This window comes from Otolemur garnettii, unplaced genomic scaffold (assembly GCF_000181295.1).
Source record: "Otolemur garnettii isolate 467f Iridium unplaced genomic scaffold, OtoGar3 scaffold00002, whole genome shotgun sequence".
Taxonomy (NCBI): domain Eukaryota; kingdom Metazoa; phylum Chordata; class Mammalia; order Primates; family Galagidae; genus Otolemur; species Otolemur garnettii.
In genome coordinates, this window is record NW_003852397.1 from 23094562 (window position 1) to 23114791 (window position 20230).

General features: G+C 39.3%; 1 pseudogene; it reads left to right on the plus strand.

The window, feature by feature from the left end:
• Positions 1-301: 301 nt before the first annotated feature.
• On the plus strand, positions 302-17732 carry LOC111724939 (annotated as a pseudogene).
• Positions 17733-20230: the final 2498 nt, after the last annotated feature.

A 20230-nucleotide genomic window follows, 5' to 3' on the forward strand; every position in this document is an offset into this window, starting at 1 on the left:
CAAGAAAACTGATGAAAAAACTGGTGAAATTGGGTGAGTGAAATATGGGATCTCTGTGTACTCTCTTTACAACTTCCTATGATTCTCTAATTGTTTTAAAATCAAAAAGGCTTTATAAAAGACAGAGATACTCTTCCTCAGCTCTATCTATGGAGGTGGCAGCCTTCTCCTGCTCTCCATCATGGCCGCCCTCTGGTACCCCTTGAAGTTGAAGATCATCAAAAAAGAGGACCAAGAAGAAGCTTATCTGGCATCAGACTGATATGTCAAAATTAAGTGTAACTGGCGGAAACCCAGAGGTATGGACGGCAGGGTTTGGAGAAGATTCGAGGGCCAGATCTTGATGCTCAAACAGGCAAACAAAGCACGTGCTGCCCAGAGGTGTCCGGAAGTTCCTGTCCCTGCGGTCAGGGAGCTGGAAGTACTGCCGATGTGCAACAAATCTGAGTGCGCGGAGATGGCTCACAAAGTTTCCTCCGAGAACCACAAAGCTGTCGTGGAAAGAGCAGCCCAGCGGCCCGCCGGAGTCATCAGTCCCAGGGCAGGCTGCACAGCGAAGAAAATGAATAGACAGCTCATGGGCATATTGTGTTTTTGTTTAAGTAAAACTATTAAAACGGCCAAAAAAAAAAAAAATGGTAGAGATAGTTTAGCTACTTCTGGCAAAAGTATGGACCTGTTGAATTTTCTTCTTACAGGTTTCTAGTTAACTCCCTGAGTTTCAAAATTGTTTTCACTGGAATCAAAAGTAAAAATCTAAGTATATAGTTACACAGCAATCAGAAAAAAAGAGATTTTTAAGCTCAATAGGGAAAGATTACATTGTTTAATAAACATTATTGGGAAATGAGATGTGTGTGTGTGAGAGAGAGAGGTTGAAATGCATTCAATTCTGTATGAATTGATGAGAATGTTTGATATAGTCTTGGTATGGGATTTTTTTTTAAAGCAGGATCAAAATACAGCATCAGTATCCATTAAAGAAAGACAAAATGTGAAGACCAAAAAATTAGCTATCCAAACAGCAATATACCAACTAATTTACAAATGTCAAAGCTCAGAAAACAACAAATTAGAGAATAATGCACATAGCTCGTATTTCAGAGAGTACAAATTGCGAAAAGCAGACTCGGAAGGCAGACCAACGCGTTCAGGTGCCACCTGGGCCTCTTCGTGCTTATTAGACTTCGGATCATTTATTACCAGCACTCCGCCTTGATACTGGTTTTAAAATTGACACTAAATACTTCGTAGGCCTACATAAGGGTTTCTTGGGATTACTATCATTTTTATTGTAAAGGATATATAAAGTGTATCCATTATACTGGACAGAACTTTTCAAGTTCGGGGAAATCAATTAGAAAGAGGGAAATCAATTGGAAAGGTGATCAATGCATTTGATAAAAGGGCAAATACCATAAAAAAAATGTAAGAAGAAGAAATACAAGTAAATAATAAATGCTTCAGGTCATTAATAATCAAAGAAATCAGTATTTTTGAAATAAGATGTTTTTAAAGTATTGATAGTGAAACTTATTTTATTTAATTTTAATTATCATTATTACTTTTGAGACAGAGTTTCAGTCTGTCGCCCTGGGTAGAGTGCCTTGGCATCATAGTTGACCGTAACTTCAAACTCTTGGGCTTGAGTAATAGTCTTGCCTCAGCCTCCCAAGTAGCTGGGACTACAGGCGTGCACCCCTGTGCCAGACTAGTTTTTCTAAAACTATTTTAAATGATTTAAAATATCGAATTGAATACAACATGGGAAAAGCAGGCATGACCACACACTGCTAGTCAGAGTGAGGTGTAACTTCAGGTTTCTGTTCTGTTCTCTGTGTTAAATGTGGGAGGTTTTCTAACACGTTGGGGTTTGATCCTGGTGTTCTTGGACGCTGGCAGTGGAATAGTAGGTGGTTAATTGTGTGGGACTTAGAACTATTCAACCTTGAGTCTTTCACTTACTTGATTTCTTTTTTCCTCCAGTGCCTCAGTATCACTGACTAAATCTCAGGTTTTCTGGTGGAGCAAGGGTGGTAATACGAGAGTCAGGGTTCCAAGGTGTGTATACCTCAGGCTAATTTGGCACCAATGTGGGAAGCCTCTGCCCCGAGTCTTCCCAGAATTCTGGATGGCCAGTCATTTGCCTTTTCTTTAACATGCACATCTGCAGATCTTAGATTTCACCTTGCTCTCACCACTGGTTTACCACTCCTCCATCTGCTGTTCATCTTCCACAGGTTTGTTCACATCTCTCTCCCAGTGTGGTCTTCTAATTCTCTTTGTCCTTGTAGGTTGACTCTTTGATTGGCATTATTTTCCATAACTTTCAATTCTAGAAGAAATGGCAGTGAAGGGTAGAGTTCCATCAATCATGCTTAAGTGAAAAGTTTTTAAAAAATTATCACAAGAAGTAGAATTTAATTCCAAAATTTAAAGCTCCTTTGACATGAATGCTGAATTCCTCCAATCGTATTTGCATGAATCAAACAGAGTGAATTGATTGTTTTATGTGGGTATAACGTCCACAGCCTATCTATCCAATGGAGCTCTATCAAGCAGGTGATTTTTACAGCTCCCTTTCTGGTTTTAGATTGAGGTTTGGTTCCTATCATGCTGAATGGTTGTTTTTATTTCATGCAGGCCTGCTGCGTGCAGCATGGCTATAGAGGACTTCGACCCTGAAGAACTGTCAGCCCTTCGGGAAGGAAATAATCTTCAGAGCTAGACTGGGAATAGTTTGGGTAGTGTGCATTTTTTAAGGTCCAAAATTATAAGGAATTTATGAAAGAAATAACTTATTCACAACATGAGAAATGTAAGAAAGCCAGAGAACTAGGAGCAGTTCTAGGCAAAAGTTAATTGGAATGACGATTTTTTTCACAAAGCCTCTTGACGTATTATAGAATGCTACTAAGGCGTTAGCATGGGTCTGCTTTCACGAATGCTTTCTACAAAATGTGAAAATAGAAATTACACTTAACCAGTGTCGTCTGATGTGTACATATCTACATGATGCGTGTATGTGTAGTTTGCTCCTCCTCCAGGACAGTGCTCTCAGTGAGAAGCTTGATCTTTTCTGCTCAGTCATTGTTTTCATTTCCATTAAAAGAGAAAGGCGCAGAACATAGAATGAAATCATGCAATCCATGCATGTCAGTAAGTCCTTGATGTCTGTTAAAACCCCACCTAAACTTGCAATTCCCTTGACAGAACACGGAGGAAGGCCTTTCTCCAGTTGCTGATTTTGCTGATGAAATGCCAAATTTCTTTCTAGAGAGAGAGAGAGGGAGAGAGAGAGAAAGAGAAATGCGATTGTAGGAACTGTGCTCTTAAAAGACGTGGTTCAGAAAAGAATAAGAGATTTTATACTTACTGGATCACCATGCAAGGAGGATTTTGAATGATGTTCATTAGCACAAAAAACAATTCTACCTGATTTTTTTAATATTAGTTTATAGCTAATAAGTGACGTATGAAATGTCTATCAACTGCCACTCAAAAAATGAGGACCTTCATCCTGTCACGATATTTGTAGTCAAACATTTTGACATTTTAACCTCTGTACATTCTTTACATCTACCCGGAATTCAATTGATTTTGATGTACATGTGCCAATATTCATGAGCTATATCATGAAGACCTGTTGTACTTGGATGTAGAGACACTCAATATGTAAATATGACTTATTTTCGTGCATATCTTGTTTTTCTAAAGATTTATTTCTTTATTTATTGCAGTTTTTTTTGGCCGGGGCTGGCTTTGAACCCGCCACCTCCAGCATATGGGTCGGGCGCCCTACTCCTTTGAGCCACAGGCGCCACCCCATCCATATCTTGTTTTTATGTACAATAATGTAACAAAGGAGGAGTATGGAGTTGTCAATAAAAGCTTTCTAGTCTGAAACAAAAGTTCCAAGAATTTCCTGTTTTCCGTCTTAAAAAAATCCAACTAATTTTCATCAGTCCTGCTTCTCACACTATCTGTCTTCTAAAGAACTTGATCCTGATGTAGGGAGTTGCTGGGTGGGACCAAGGATCGTATTTGTGAACACATGACTGGCTTTTAGTCTTTGATAAGGATCAACACGTAACAACTTCTAACTTCGAAGTTTGGGTTTCAGAAATATTTAGTACTTGTTTATTGCTATTTCTCCAGGAGTTTCCAATCAGGATTATCATTTGGTATAGTTATGGCACAGTAAATAGACATTTTCTTAGGTAACTACAAAAAGTAAAACAAAACATGATGACGGTGTTCCCCATCAACTCTTACCTCTTTCTTCCCTTTTTTCCTTTTCTCATTCTCTTCTCCACCTCCCATCCAACTATCCCTCTACCTACTTTCCTTCTTTTTTTTATAATAGTAAACACAGAAAATTGAGTTCATGACTATTTGAAATTGGATGATATTTCATATTCATCACATTCTAAGTTAAATTACACATCTGTTCTTTAAAGCATCAAATTGTTACAAAAGTGTGTATAAAAACTAAAACCTCCTTTGAAGCTGGGTGATATATTTTCAATGTTCTCGAATATAAGTGTAAATTGAAATGGAATAAAACAAGCCAGAGCAAACAGGGTAAGAATTAGAAACGCTTTGTCTTTGTTCTCTCATTTCCTTTACGACAGAGTACAATCGATACCTTACAACAGGGTTAATACACGCTTTTCAAACATGCTATTATTCTTTCACAAGAGCACAATAACTTTATTAGTTATGCTGTCTGTAATCCTTCCAAAGTGACAAGACTGTGTGGGTGTGTCGCTCATGAGCAATTCTTGGTGCCCTCTGTTGGAGTATTTTCAGTGTACACCAACAATAGAGACAAGAGCTGTACAGCTGCAGGTAATTTTAGAGTTGGAAGTCCTAATTTTAAGTAGGTTAATTAACTGAAACAAACACAAATAAAGATTTGCTCAATAGTTATTGAATATTCAGATCTTACATCTGCTCTCTATTCAGTGAAGCCTGAGTTACATTACTTTGTTTCAAAGCAGTCTTAGTTTTAATTCACGTGAAGACAATAACTCAACTTAGCCGAGTCCAATGTTACTTTTTAAAAAAATAAACAAACAAACAAAAAAAATTTTTTGTAGGCCAGGCTCAAGGCTGTAATCCCAGCACTCTGGGAAGCCTAGGCAGGTGGATTGCCTGAGCTGAGGAGTTTGAGACCAGCCTGAGCAAGAGCAAGACCCCATTTCTAAAAATAACTGGGCACTGTGGGGTGTGCCTATAGTCCTAGCTACTCAGGAGGCTAAGGCAAGAGAGTCCCTTGAGCAACTGTGAAGTTGCTGGGAGTTATGACACCACAGCTGTCTACTGAGGATGACAAAGTGAGACTACATCTCAAACAAACAAACAAACAAACAAACATTTTGTACAGACAGGGGTCTCACTATATTGTCCTGGCTAGTCTTGAATTCCTGGACTCAAGCAATCTTCTCTCCTTGGCCTCCCAAAGTGCTAGGACTACATGTGTGAGCCACTGTGCCTGCCCAGTGATACTTCTTTTAAGTAACATTCATATATGGGTTTTTGTGTTTTTAAAAATATGTTAAAAATAAAAATGACATCATTTGGGCAACATGTAATACTTCATTACTAAAGCGTGTGTTTTAACCTATCTTTCACAAAAGAAAGCAGAATACCCTATCTCTCTGATGGTTACTTAGCATCACTATTATCATCAAAATGACTAACAGTCAAAAGTATTGTAGGTTTAGAAATCAAAATCAAATAATGTGAATTAAAAATCTACAGTGTACACACAACCATATTAGACAATTCATCACTGTGACTTCATGTGGAAAAAAATGGAAAGGAGGATGTTATGGGTGGAATTGTGTCACCAAAAAAGATATGCTGGAGCCTTAACCTCAGTGCCTATGAATGTGACCTTGTCTGGAAATAGGATCTTTGCAGACATCAAGTGAAGATAAGGTCGTATTGGATTAGAGTGGATCCTTATGCAAGTGCTGGAATCCTCATCAGGATGGAAGTCAGAGACAGGCACACGGGAAGAAGGCTACGATGGAGACAGAGACTGGAGTTATTTTGCCACAAGCCAAAAACCCATCAAGATTGCCAGCTGTCACCTGGGTCCAGGAAGAGGCAAGGAAAGACCCTCCTCTATAGCCTCAGAGAGAGAGCATGTGGCCCTGCAGACATCTTGAGTTTTAGACTTTGAGCCTCTAGAACTGTGAGATAATAAATTTCTTTTAAGCTATGCAATTTAGGGTATTTGCTATAGGAATATAGCAAAGTATCCTCTGGCCAAGTGAGAGTACTCCTAACCAGGGAGATTCTGCTATGTGCTAAGGCCCATAGAGCACTACATGCCACACACTTTGGCTGGGAGTACGGGCAATGCTCAGAGAAGAGTTTGTAGAAGAGACAGATCAACTGCTTTGGATGGGATTACAAGAGCACAGTGACCAACACCCAATGCTGAAGTCAATAAATGATACCACCATGATGGGGCTCATTCTGATTTTCCTACAATACTGAAATTCTGAAAAGAGAAGATGTTATATGTGCATTATTACTTTATTAACTGCTTAATGCAGCTAGGGTCTTTTTTTTTTTTTTTCTGAGACAGAGTCTCACTTTCTCGTCCTTGGTAGAGTGCCGTGGTGTCACACAGCTCACAACAACCTCCGACTCCTGGGCTTAGGCGATTCTCTTGCCTCAGCCTCCCCAGTAGCTGGGACCACAGGCACCCACCACAGTGCCGGCTATTTTTTTGTTGTAGTTTGGCTGGGGCCAGGTTTGAACCCACCACCCTCAGTATATGGGGCCAGAGCCCTACTCATTGAACCACAGGAACCACCCGGCAGCTAGGGTCTTTAAAAAAAACATGCTTCGAGCAATTATCAAGGTAGAGTATTATCAAATATGCAATGGACCATTGAGTGACAGCTTCCAATAATTTTAGGGCCAGAAGACTTAGTAACAATCTTGCTCACTTATTACTTTGTTGGGCCCTTTTCCCTGCCCCTTGCTGTTTTTGTGTTTTGGCATTGGATTATTACAACCCAGAGTCAGCCTGCAATATTACTTGCAAATACTAGAAATCCCCTAATATTGAGAGAGGAAAACATAGATGATCCAGTGAGGATCACGTATTAGATTGAGAGAATGGAAGAGGAAGATAGAAACAGAACTTTGACAGATGGACTACACATAAAATAATTAAAAGGTGGCACGTTACATCAAGGAGAGGAAATGAAGATTGGGGAGGAAGCAGAAGAAAGAATTAGAAACAGCGCCCTGGAACAATAAGGGAAATCGAAACAATATTAGAGGCAGGAAAAAATATCAACTTAAATTACAATTGAGAGCAATACTTTAAAATAATATATAAGATTATAACTCCAAAAATGTGTTTAATAAGGTAGCAATTTATTGAAAACTACTATTAATTATATGTGTAGCTTCTTTTAAAAATGCAATATGTTGTTGGAGAGGTTTATAATAGGTTTGTCAGAACTGTAGGGGAGAAGGGTTAGAGCCCTTGACACTATTCTTAAATTAGAGCTGCACCTGCTTGTTGGATAATTTCAGAACACGTAGGGTCACCATGTTGTTTTCCTCTAGATAGTGTTAGTCGAAGGATATTTAGTTCATTTGTGTTTATAAAATACTCCACAATCATTTTCACAAAATGTAATACAAAACATCATAAACTATAATTGAGATTTTGTATATTTGTTATATGTGTATGTGTGCATGCCAGTGATGGTGTCCATCTATAAGCAATACAACACCCTTTTTTCCAGAATGCTTTATTTGCTCACTGTTCACACTCAATTACTCACGTGATGGGAGCGAGATCATCTATTGCTGTGAACAGGTAAGAGACACGAAGCCCACAAGAAGAGAATGAAGTGGAAGAAACATTTTAGTGCATCACAGCTGCTTTCAGTGCATTATTAAAGAAAACCTAAGCATTATTTTTATAAGGTCATTCCAGCCCTATGCCTTGTCTACTCTCTATGCTGTTTTCCCCTTGGCTTCAATTATTTTCCGTTTTCTACATTTTTACTATTAACTTAGCCCTCAAAATCATCAATCTAAAATGCTATTAGCAGGGAAAATGTATATTCTCTCCACCCAAGCTGATCTACACTACTTCATCTCTCTCCTAGTCATTTTTCCCCTTTCTATTGTCTAGAGAGCTATCACATCAAAATCCTTCCTGTTGGTTGTGATTCCATAAGTAAATGTGGGCTTTGGGGTGATGAGAGATGAAGAATATTAGGTTTAATTTAAATCTTTTCAAATTCCTCTAGACCATGAGGATATAAAATATTCCTTTGGGATGGCAGGGCAAATATATACATTTATATATATTTATTTATGTCATGTATCTGATATTTATCTCATATGTGTTTATAGAATGCGTGTACACATTTTTTGAATTCTGTACATCTAAGGGCTGGGTAGGGGCTAATACCTTTGACATCTCTAACTCCTCCCAGGGGCTTCTTTGAATTCCCAGTGCTAGGTGCTTTGTCTAGTTTCTAAAAGGAATTGAACAAGTGTTTTCTGTTTCAATGCAAAACACATCAATCCATTGCCAACTGATATTTTCAAATTAGTCATGAAAATCACTCCAATGACTGACCTTGGGGTAAAGAGATTAAACCCTACGAATGCAGAGAACATGGCAGGTCAGAAGGCCTCAAACGGAAGAAAGGTGAGTTGGGGGCAGCTAAGGACGGATCGTCTCATTGATGGTCCTACCAACAAGACGTGTGACTAATATCCCATTGACTAAATCTTTGCCACAATTTCTTTAATATTAAATATTAATTTCTCACCTGTTGCTGTAATGTAGGGTTTCATTTGATGTGTGAGTCCAGGCAGGTCCTCTGTTCAATATTGGGGTCAGGGACTTTTGCTCTGAAAGCCTGTATCTGTGTGTTTTGGACTCAGATGTGTTATACAAATTTCCTAATCTGAAATAGGATATGAAAAATTTGTCATAAATATTTTCATCTTCCATGTGGGTTTAGTCATAGTTTGAGTTCTCTTTTCTGAAATATGTACTGTTTTTCGCTGAGTTCATTTATCATTTCTATGGCACATCCACTCTTTCTGTTACTTCTCTGAGTAACTTTCTTTCTCTCTCTCTCTCTTTATTTTTTTTTGGCTGGGGGATCGGGTTTGAATCCACCACCTCCAGTATATGGGGCTGGCACCCTACTCCTCTGAGCCACAGGCGCTGCCCAGTAACTTTCGTCCAATGACTTTACTTTTATTAACATATCTTGTGGTTACTTGTTTTTCTTTTACTAGTTTCTTTCTGTTTAATTTTTTCCTTTGTTTCAACAAGCCTATATTTTTTGCACCCTTCTATAGGATGTTAAAATCTATCTGAGCTCCCACTCTCCTAATCAAGGACCAGGGCCATGCTCACTCTGGTCGTCTCCCTTTTTGTCAAGCTGCCTAAAATCCAGGCTGCTTTTCTCTCCATAGTGCCCTCAGTCTCAGCCTCCCGCTCCCTCTGATTGTTAAGAGCTCCTTTCTCTCTGCACTGATATCTATGACCTCCTTGTCTTTAATTTGCTTGCCCTTTTCCTCTTTCTTTTTCTAATCCACTTAATCTCCCTCTCTCTGAATGATTTCATTCTCTCATAACTGCATGTGTTCAATTCACTTCTACATTATAAAGAAATAGCCTTCATATGTATAATCCTTCCATCTCTTTGTCACTTCTTGAGCCTTCCTTTAAATGTACTTATTATTGGTTCTGCTTATTAATGAGGTGAGTGCCTGACCAATGCAAAAAGAGCCGGGAAAATCCACCTTCATAAAGTGTAAAGTTAGGACAATAATTCAACGTGGTTACAACCATCCTGTGAGCCTTGCTCGTCCAATACCAGCCAACACTAGAAAGATTCATTTAGAAACTACAAGGGTTGAGGATTTAAATTACTTAATTCTGTGAATGCGATAAAGCCTTGTTTATTTATATAAACTCAACAGGTATTTATGAAAGTTTTGGTGCAATCTGAGTATGCTCCTAGGTGAAATGAAAAACAGAGTTACATTTTGAGAAACTGCACATATCTTGTAGGAACAATACAGCAGCTTTCTTTATCTTTGGACTTTTTGTATCACTGTGCCCTCTTTGCACTTAAAAAATTATTATTGTGGCTCGGCGCCTATAGCTCAACCGGCTAAGGCGCCAGCCACGTACACCTAAGGTGGCGGGTTGGAATCCCCAGCCCGGACCCGCCAAACAACAATGACGGCTGCAACCAAAAAATAGCCGGGCGTTGTGGCGGGCGCCTGTGGTCCCAGCTACTTGGGAGGCGGAGGCAGGAGACTAGCTTGAGCCCAGGAGTTGGAGGTTGCTGTGAGCTGTAATGCCATGGCACTCTACCCAGGGGGACAGCTTGAGGCTCTGTCTAAAAAAAAAAAAAAAAATTATTATCGTAATCAGTAATGTGGGCTACAGAATTAATGTTCTAGTTAGAACAGGGTAGATTGTTTCTTTTAGGTATTTTTCATCTTTCCCTTTCTCTCTATTCTGCTCTTCTTGCTTCAGGTTGGGCCTTCTTTAACAATTGACTAAGTAACTCTATCAGCCCCCTTACTGGTCTTCCTGCCATCCATGTCCTCTCTCTCTTTCTCCCTCTCATCCTCGGTCTACCCATTTATTTAGTGTCCACTGTTTGCCACGTTCTTGACTAATTTCTGGTAACGCTCTGATGATACCAAGATGTTGCCACTCTTCAGGAACCGACAGCCTGGCTCAGCTGACTACTCTTTGATTAGGTTTTTTTTTGAAACCTTGTGGTTTTCCGTTTAAAAAAATCTTTAACAAACATCTGTCAGTCATTTTAGCATAAGTTTAAAATGCATCAGGCCTTAACATTTCTCAGGGCTTTCAGGACCTTTCACATTTCGGCACAACAGACTATGATTTGGGGGCAGGGGCCAGAGCCAGGAAGGATGGATACCCTGCGATGCCCAGGACTGTTCTGGGTAACAAAAAATCTTGCCACGTCTTGCATGACTTTCAAATGCCCCACAAAATGTTCAAAGAGATGCAGAGTTCATCTGAAGCCAGAGCCTAACCTTGTTTTTCATCATACACAAAGCTTTCATTTTATTTAATTTTTGGAATCATTTTAACATATGCTGATTTTGATGCTAATTGCAACCCAACTAATTCCTAAACTTCTAGCTCTTTCTCCCTCTTGTAACCTTCAGGTATCAGAACAGAAAAATGAACAGCATTGTCATCAAATCTTGCAGCGTTTCTCTTCTGTTGCCCTCTCAACAATTTGTTAGCGCACGCGTGTGTGTGTCTGTGTGTGTGTGTGCCCGTTTGTATGTGTGTGTGTGTGTGTGAAGGTGATTTTTGCTGGGTCAGGGTACCCCCAGATAGGGCACTTTCCGGAGAAAGTAGAAAGAGTGTAACTGGAATCCTGTTCTTGCTCCCCTTCCTGCACTCTCTTGTGTAAACAATGCCTCCTCCAAGTCCACACTCAGAACTTTTGACTCAGGATTCGCAGGAGTAACTTCTAGATCTAGACAATAAAACAGCTCTTTTCTTCTGAGGAAGTAAGAAAAACAGGTGGAGATGATCTGACCTCAGATAGTTGTGTCTCTACCCCTCATTCTCCACATTCTTGGACTGGGTCTTTCTGCAGAGTGGAATTATCTATGGAGCTTTAAGAAGTACTAATGCCTGGGTCCTGTTCCAACAGTTTCTGAATTTATTGGTTTAGGGTGTGTCCTGGTGGGACTAAAAAGGTTCTTTCCACAGTCTAGGACTAAAGAATTCTAACCTAAGAGGTATCTCCTTCAAATGCTGATTTTGCCTGCAGTGGCAAAGAAGGGAAAGTGAAGACTTGACCTGAGATTTTTGGAGGAAGATAAGTGATATTTCTGGGGTCTGGGGGTTTTTCATCTTAAGAGTCATCAATCCCTCACCTGCACTGCCTGACACATGGGACTGACACATTGAAAAAGGCACTCTGCCTGACAGCATAGCTTGAGAGAAGTAGTTTCCAAATTTTTCATCACTTTGCAATCTGCTGCATAGGTTTTCAAAACCCTGACAACCTGGCTCCTACTTCTAGACATGCTGATTTAATTTCTGTGGAGTGGGATATGGCTTTGGGAGTTTAAAAAGTTCCACTGGAGATTTTAATGGGCAACAGAGCTTGGGACCTAGTCCTAGTGAAAAAGAGCTCACAGAACAAATGGGACATTGGAGGAGCATAGCCATTTCAAAACAGTATTCTGGATTACAGATATCCTTAAGGCAGAAATAGTAAGGCAAACAGATTGTGAATTTAAAATTAGGGAAGAGATCTGAAGGATAAAAGGAGACAAAAAAGGGGGGGTAGATAAGCCAAATTCAGATTTTTCAACAGCAAATACTTTATGCAAGAAGATAATGAGGGGGTATTCTATAAGTACAAATGGAAAATAATTTAAAATACAGAATTTTCTCACAAGCCAAACTGTCTTCAAGTATGCCAGCATAATAAAAATATTCTCAGGCATAGAAAGCCTCAAGAGGTTTGCCATGCAGAGACTCCCAATCTCTGGGAGTTAAGGAGGAAAGAAGGATTAAGAAGGAGGAAAGAAAAATTCAGGAGATGTTACAAAAGATCCATGAATTAAACTTGACTGAAAAGGTTGTCAAAGTTTGTTGTTGTCTTGGCCATATATCTGAGACCAAATAAAAAGATTAAATATCTTTCTAATAATCCAGAATTAAAAGTCTAGAAAAAATTACATAATGGTGTTGCAGGAAGACAAGGCCCAATGGAGAGAAACAGCACCCAAACACCATGTTTATAAGAGGAAGGGCTTTACTCACCAGGTGGGAGCTTACGGCATAGAAGAATTCCAAATGGCCGTGCTCCCCGACTGGCTTGGTCTTTCCCTTTTTATTGACAGTCAAAAAGTTCCACCCCACAGGTAACCTTCTCTTTGGCCAGTTTAATTCAAGTGGGAGATGCTATTCCAGTCCTTACAGAACTACAAGATTTCACAGAACTTGGAAATTTCCAAGTTCCAGGAAGTTACGTCTACAAATTCCCAAGAGCTGAGTCACCATGGAGAGGACCCTGCAGATGTACTATCCTTGTGGTCTCCTTGAGAAGACCTCTTCTAGACCTCACCCTTCTCGAGTATCCTCTCTCAATGGGGCCTTTGTTGAGAACTAAAGAATTTACTAATTTCTTATTTTAATTAGCTATGTCTTTTTTAAAAAAAGCACTAAAAAGAAATAGAAAAGATAAAAGAAGAAGAAATTGGAGAAATATGTCCAAGTATATTGGTAATAATGGTGAATGTAAATAGATAGACTCAGCAATTTGAAGCACAATATTAAAAAGTTGCAACTATATAGTTTAAAAGGTATGTGGACTTCACATGTGTCCAAGATGGAGCAACAGAAACAAGATTTACCCTTCTATCTAAAGCAGCTAAAAAACTGGGCAAATATGGGAAAGATCAGTTTTTAAGACATAGACATGGAAGAACACAAGACAATGATCTCTGACAGGAAACAACCGATGAGAGGACGCTAAGAATCCAGGAAGAAGCACGCAGCTAAATTTCACTTGGCTGTCACCAGAGAAGAGATGCTATACATAGAAGAAACTCTAGACTGCTCCAGAGAATCACCCTCTAGTATCCAGCAAACTACTGATCAGTGCATGCACTTGAGGAAACTACCTCAATAACAACTGAAGGGAAAGAACTACACAAAATGATTAAAGGGGACAGAATCCAGCACCAACACCAGGTGAGAAAAAGTGCTTGTCTCCCACCAGCCTGACTGGAAAACCACACAATCCATGGAGCTTTGTATGGAAGGGTTCTGACCCACCAGTGGGGAAAAATGAAGCCTCGATTGAACAGGGTGCTGCTCTTGCTTGATAAGTCTTAAAAGCAGACACCAAAGGAACAAACTGTTTCCAAGTAATTTAATATATCTCAGGAAAGGCTCACGATATTTTTTAGATTACAAGTTTACCTACCACCACACAAAGTAAAATTCACAATGCTTGATATCTAATAAAAATTACTAGGTATGAAAGAGTTGGAAATACACCACATTTAATGAGGAGAATAATCAATTGATCAAAACTATTAATCAGTCACAACTGACAAAGATGTTATATAAATTCAAAGGCATTAAAACACTTGTCACTCTCTTCTATGCTAAATAGCTAGAGGACAGACTGTACATGATATTAAGAGAATTGCAAGATATAACGAAGAACCACATTGAACTTCTGGGGATGAAAACTGCAATGCCAGAAATGAAAAGTGCATTAAATGGCATTAATAGCAGACCAAGCACTGCAGAAAAAAAAACCAGTGAATTTATAGAGATAGTAATAAAAATTATCCAAAAGGAAACGTACAGAGAAGAGACTTAAAAGGAAAATGGACAGTGTATCAGAAAATTCAGAGACAATTTCAAGTGTCCTAATGCACATGGAATTGGAGTCTCTGAAGGAGGAGAGACAGTATAAATAGTAGCCACTATTTTTCAAATTTAATGAAAGCTATAAATGCATTGGTCCACTAAAAGTAATAAATTCAAAGCATAAGAAACATAAAGAAACCTATACCAAAACCTTCAAAATAAATTTATTCAAAGTAAGTGGTTAACAAGAAAATCTTAAAAGAAGTCAGAGAAGAAAGATAGTAAGCTGCAGAACAGAGATAGGATGATAGATTTTGCACAGGGAATAATCCAAGTGACAGGATAGTACAGTACAATCTTTAAGGAGCTATGAGGGGAAAAAACAATAAAACTTGTGCACCAGGAATTCTATAGTTGACAAGAATATATTTCAGAAAACAGGAAATTACAGATTTTTCAGATTATTTATGCACAGGAATAAAGAGATATGGAATGATTTCCTCTCATTCAAATTTCATTAAAAGATAATTGATCATTTAAAAAGTGATAACAATGTGTTTCAGCACTTATAGCATAAAGATAATTTAAATGCATGACAATAATTATGAATGTTTGTTGTTTTCACAAAAGTGGGTGATTAACAAATAGGAATATATGAGCAAAAGGATATATTATATGTGAAGTGGTATGAGATTGTTATAAGGTAGATTGTAATAAGATAGAAAGAGGCACAGGCAACACATAATAGTCAAATGTTGAAAATAAAATAATATTGATTTTTTAAAAAAGCAGTTGTGGGTATGTTAGGACTAGATAAAGTCACATAGAAAGGATCACTGGAGGCCAGGTGTGGAGGCTCCCACCTATAATCTTAGCACTCTGGGGAGGTTAGGGAGGGTGTGTCACTTGAGTTCAGGAGTTTGAGACCAGACAGAGCAAGAGTGAGACCCTGCTTCTACTAAAAATAGAAAAACTGTTGTGTGTCTGGGTGGGTGCCTGTAGTCTAAGCTCCCTGAAAGACTGAATCAGCAAGAGGATTATGTGAGCGCAAGAGATTGAGGTTGATGTGAGCTATGATGATGCCATGGCACTCAAACCAGGGTGACAGAGTGAAACTCTGTAGAAAGAAAGAAAGAAAGAAATAATGAATGGAAGGAAGGAAGGAAGGAAGGAAAAGAGTCATTGGAGGTAGAGATCACTCCATAACAATAAAAAAATTTTAGAACATGCATATACTCAATAAAATAGTCTCAAAATACATGAAAGGAAAGTTGATAGAAATGCTATGGAGAGAAACTGACAGCTCACTGAACATGACAGAAGCTCCTGGCTTTTCGGCATGGTCTTTGCAAGCCTAGCCAGCCCTACGAGTGAGCAACTGTGCCTAAGGGACCTGCAGTTGGCATTGATCTCGGCACTACCTACTCTTGTGTGGAAAAGTAGAGATAATTGCCAATGATTACGGAAGCCAAACCACTCTAAACTGTGTTGCCTTTACTGATATGGAACAAGTGATTGGTGTCGATTCAAAAAATCAAGTTGCAGTAACCCCCACAAACACAGTTTTTAATGCCAAGTGTCTGATTGGATGGAGGTTTGGTGATGCCGTTGTTCGGTCTAATATGAAGCATTGGCCCCTCTGGTGGTAAAGGACACAGGCAGGCCCCAAATCCAGATAGAATACAAGGGAGAGATAAAAAGTTTCTATCCAGAGGAGGTGTCATCCGTGGTTCTGATGAAGATGAAGGAAATCACAAAAGCCTGTCTTGGAAGTACTGTTACCAAGGGCTGTGGTCACAGTGCCACTTTATTTTAATGATGCTCAATGTCAGGTCTCCAAAGATGCTGGAACCATTGCTGGCCTCAGTGTTCTTAGGATTGTAAATGAGTCAACTGCTGCTGCTACTGCTTATGGCTTAGACAAAAAGGTTGGCGCTGAGAGAAATATGCTGACCTTTGACATTGGAGATGGCACTTTTGATGTGTCAATCCTCACTTTTGAGGATGGAATCTCTGCTGTCAAATTTACAGTTAGAGGTACCCACTTAGGTGGAGAAGACTTTGACAAGCAAATGGTCAACCATTTTAGTGCTGAGTTCAAGGATAAGCATAAGGACATCAGTGAGAATCAGAGAGCTATCTGACGCCTCTGTATGGCTTGTGAGCTTTGTAAGTGTACTCTATCTTCCAGCACCCAGGCCAGTCTTGATATTGATTCCCCTAATGAAGAAATCAACTTCTATACCTCCATTACCCACGCCTAATTGAAAGAATTGAATGCTGGACCTTGTAAGGAAAGCCCTTTGAGATACCAAACTGACAAGTCACTGATTCATGATTTCATTCCAGTTGGTGGCTCTACCCTTGTCCCCCAAATTCAAAAGCTTCTGCAAGATTTGTTCAGTGGAAAAGAACTGAAGAAGAGCATCAACCCTAAGGAGGCTGTTGTTCATGGTGCAGCTGCCCAGGTGGCCGTCCTGTCTGGTGAAGGAAGCACCACCAGAAGGAGGACCCAAATCTGAGAATGTTCAAGATTTGCTGCTCTTGGACATCACTCTTCTTCCCTTGCTATTGAAACTGCTGGTGGAGTTATGACTGTACTCATTAAGGATAATACTAGCATTCCTACCAAGGAGATGCAGGCCTTCCACTACCCACTCTGACAAACAGCCTGGCGCGCTCATTCAGGTTTATGATGGTGAGTGTGCCAAGATCAAGGATAATAACTTGCTTGGCAAGTTCAAATCTTCCTGCCTCCTGTTGTGTTCCTCCGATTAAAGTCACTTTTGATGTTGATGTCAATGGCATTCCTAATGTCTCTGCTGTGGATAAGAGCACAGGAAAGGGGAATCAGATTACCATCACTAATGACAAGGCGCATTTGAGCAAGAAGTGTTGAACCTATGGTCCAGGAAGCTGAGTACAGGACTGAAGATAAGACTCATAAAGACAAGGTTTCATCCAAGAACTCACTTGAGCCCTATGTATTCAACGTGGAAGCAACTGCTGGAGATGAGAAACTTCAAGGCAAGATCAACGATGAGGAAAAACAGAAGATTCCTGACGAGTAATGAAATTTTCAACTGGCTTGATAAGATCCAGAATGCAGAGAAGGAAGAATTTGAACATCAGCAGAAGGAGCTGGAGAAAGTCTGCAACCCCATCATTACCAAGCTGTACTAGAGTGCAGGAGAAATGCCTGGGGGCTTCCCTGGTGGTGGGTCCTCCTTCTGGTGGTGCTTCCTCAGGCCCCACCATTGAAAGGTTAAGCCAACCCATTGTAGCCGTGGCATTGTTTCACACAGTAAAACATTGAAGGATCAAAATGGGTAGAAAATTATGTGGCAGAGTTAAAGTTGAGCTGCTATAGAGATTACTGGGCATTCTCAAAACCTGAATATGGAACATGTGCACAGGGGAGGGAAGTAACATCGCCCTGTAAAAGCACTGCATTGCGAATGGAAAATGCAATGTCTTAAATAAAACCGTAGTTAAAATCGGAATCCAGAAAAAGGGGAAAGAAATGGACAAATACAACACTATAATGAGAAATTTTAATACACTCCTTTAAGTTTTAGTTGGTCAAAGTGAAAAAAGAAAAGCAAGTATGTAAAAGAGATGAACAAAATGACTACACTTGACTAAATGAACATGGATAGAATTTTGTATACCACAATTACAGAATACACATCCTTCTACTGAGGGCACAGGAAGCATGTCATAAGTCTTTAACAAGCCATGCTCTCTTACCACAAGACAAGTTAAAAGTTAGTAACAACAACAACAACAAATTACTAGAAATTAAGAATATTTCAAGAATTTCCCAGGAATGTAGATATGGCGCAAACAAAAATATATTTTGTTTGAAATTTTATAAAGAGTTTTTCACCATTTTAGAAAATGACTTCACATTCATAATATTAAGGGAATTTGAGTTAGGGTTCAGTGAGTGAGGCAATTTGTGTGCAACATTTGAAGAGTCAGTCCCTTCTGGTGTCATGCAAATGCCTTTTTACTTTTTTGGCATGAGGAGCCTCTAGCCCCTCTAGTCCTGGTCCTCCTATTTGAGTCATCTGAACAAGTCACCTGCATTGGGCTATATTTGTAGCTGTGGCATATAAATGTGATAAAAAGGTGATTTGTGGTTCCTTTTGACAGGTTTAGAATGTCATTATTATTATTATTTTTGAGACACAGTCTTTGCCACCCTGGGTACCCTGGGTAGAGTTCCATAGCATCATAGCTCACAGCAATCTCAAACTCTTGGGCTCAAGACATGCTCTTGTCTCAGCCTCCTGAGTAGGTGAGACTACAGGTGCCTGCTACAATGCCCAGCTAATCTTTCTATTTTTAGTAGAGATAGGGTTTTGCTCTTTCCCAGGCTGGTCTTGAACTCCTGAGCTCAAACAATCCACCTCCTTGGCCTCCCCAAGTGCTAAGGTTACAGGTGTGAGCCACGGTGCCCTATGTATGGCTAGTTTTTCTTTTCTATTTCTTTTTTTTTTTTTTTAATAGAGACAGAGTCTCACTCTTGCTCAGGCTGATCTCTAACTCTTGAGCTCAAGTAATCCACCTGCCTCAGATTCCCAAGGTGCTTGGATAATAGCCATGAACCATCACGATTGACTAGACTATCACTAACAGTGAAATAAGGTCAAGGATCCTATGATAGCTCACTAGTAAAGGTAACCTTAAAAATATTTCATATTTTTCAACCTATATACTTTTACTTTATTCTGTAATCCACTGGTCAATGAATTTGCTATTAAAAAAGCACAGTGAAATTACTCATATAATTTTGGGTTGGCAGTCCCTTTCTAACTAAACAGGTAACTGTTATGGAACATAACTATACAAATTCTCTATAGACTCTTGTTTTATCATTTGTTTGCTTGTATATTTCCTCTCAAATCATCTTTTATTCCCCTCACCAGTAGGTACACTTCAAGTCCTAAGTATCAAAGCCTAACACATGTCTTGACAGGTAGTTGGCCTTTGAGAAATAAGAGGTGTTTCCTGTGATGATATATCACTGTCTCATTCTATGCCACACAATATAAGGAAATACTTTGATTCTACAAAGTTTATCACATTTGTGAGGGTACCGTATTTCCTTTTTTCTTCTCCTCTATGAAAGTCTGTAATTGGTCTTGACTTGTTATCCTTACTTCAATTAAGGTTGTGTCCCTCTCTTGTCATGTAAGACTATCTGTTTCCCTATTGTATTAATTTTCTAGTGTTGCTGTAACAAATTATCACAAACTCAGTGGCCTGGAGTAAACTTTGCTATCTTTCAGTATGGGTTGGAAGTCTGATCCATGTCTCACTGGGATAAAATCAAGGTTTGGACAGAACGGTGTTCCTTTCTGGAGCCTCTAGGGGATAACTCTGTTTCCTTGCCTTTTCTGGAGGCTGCCCGCATTCCTTAACCTGTGGCCTCCTCCATCTTCAAAGGCAACAACCGTGTGCTGTCCTTCTCATGTCTATATAGCTCTGACCTGGCTCCTGTCTTCACAATTCTTTCTCTGACTCTCTTTCACTTTTAAGGATGCTTATGATTATAGGTGGCTCATCCAGATAATCCAGGATAATATCCCTTTTTAAACTAGCTGATTTGCAACCTTAATTTCATCCACACAACTTTTCTTTGTCATGTAACATGTTCATGGATATATTTTAGCAGAGGAATTATTCTGCCTGCCACAATCATTTTGAACCCCAATTTTTGTTCTATCATTCATGCCTACTTCTGTTCTTTCATTGTCCTATGCTTATACAAAATGAGTGTACCTCACCTTCCTTGTCACAAGCATA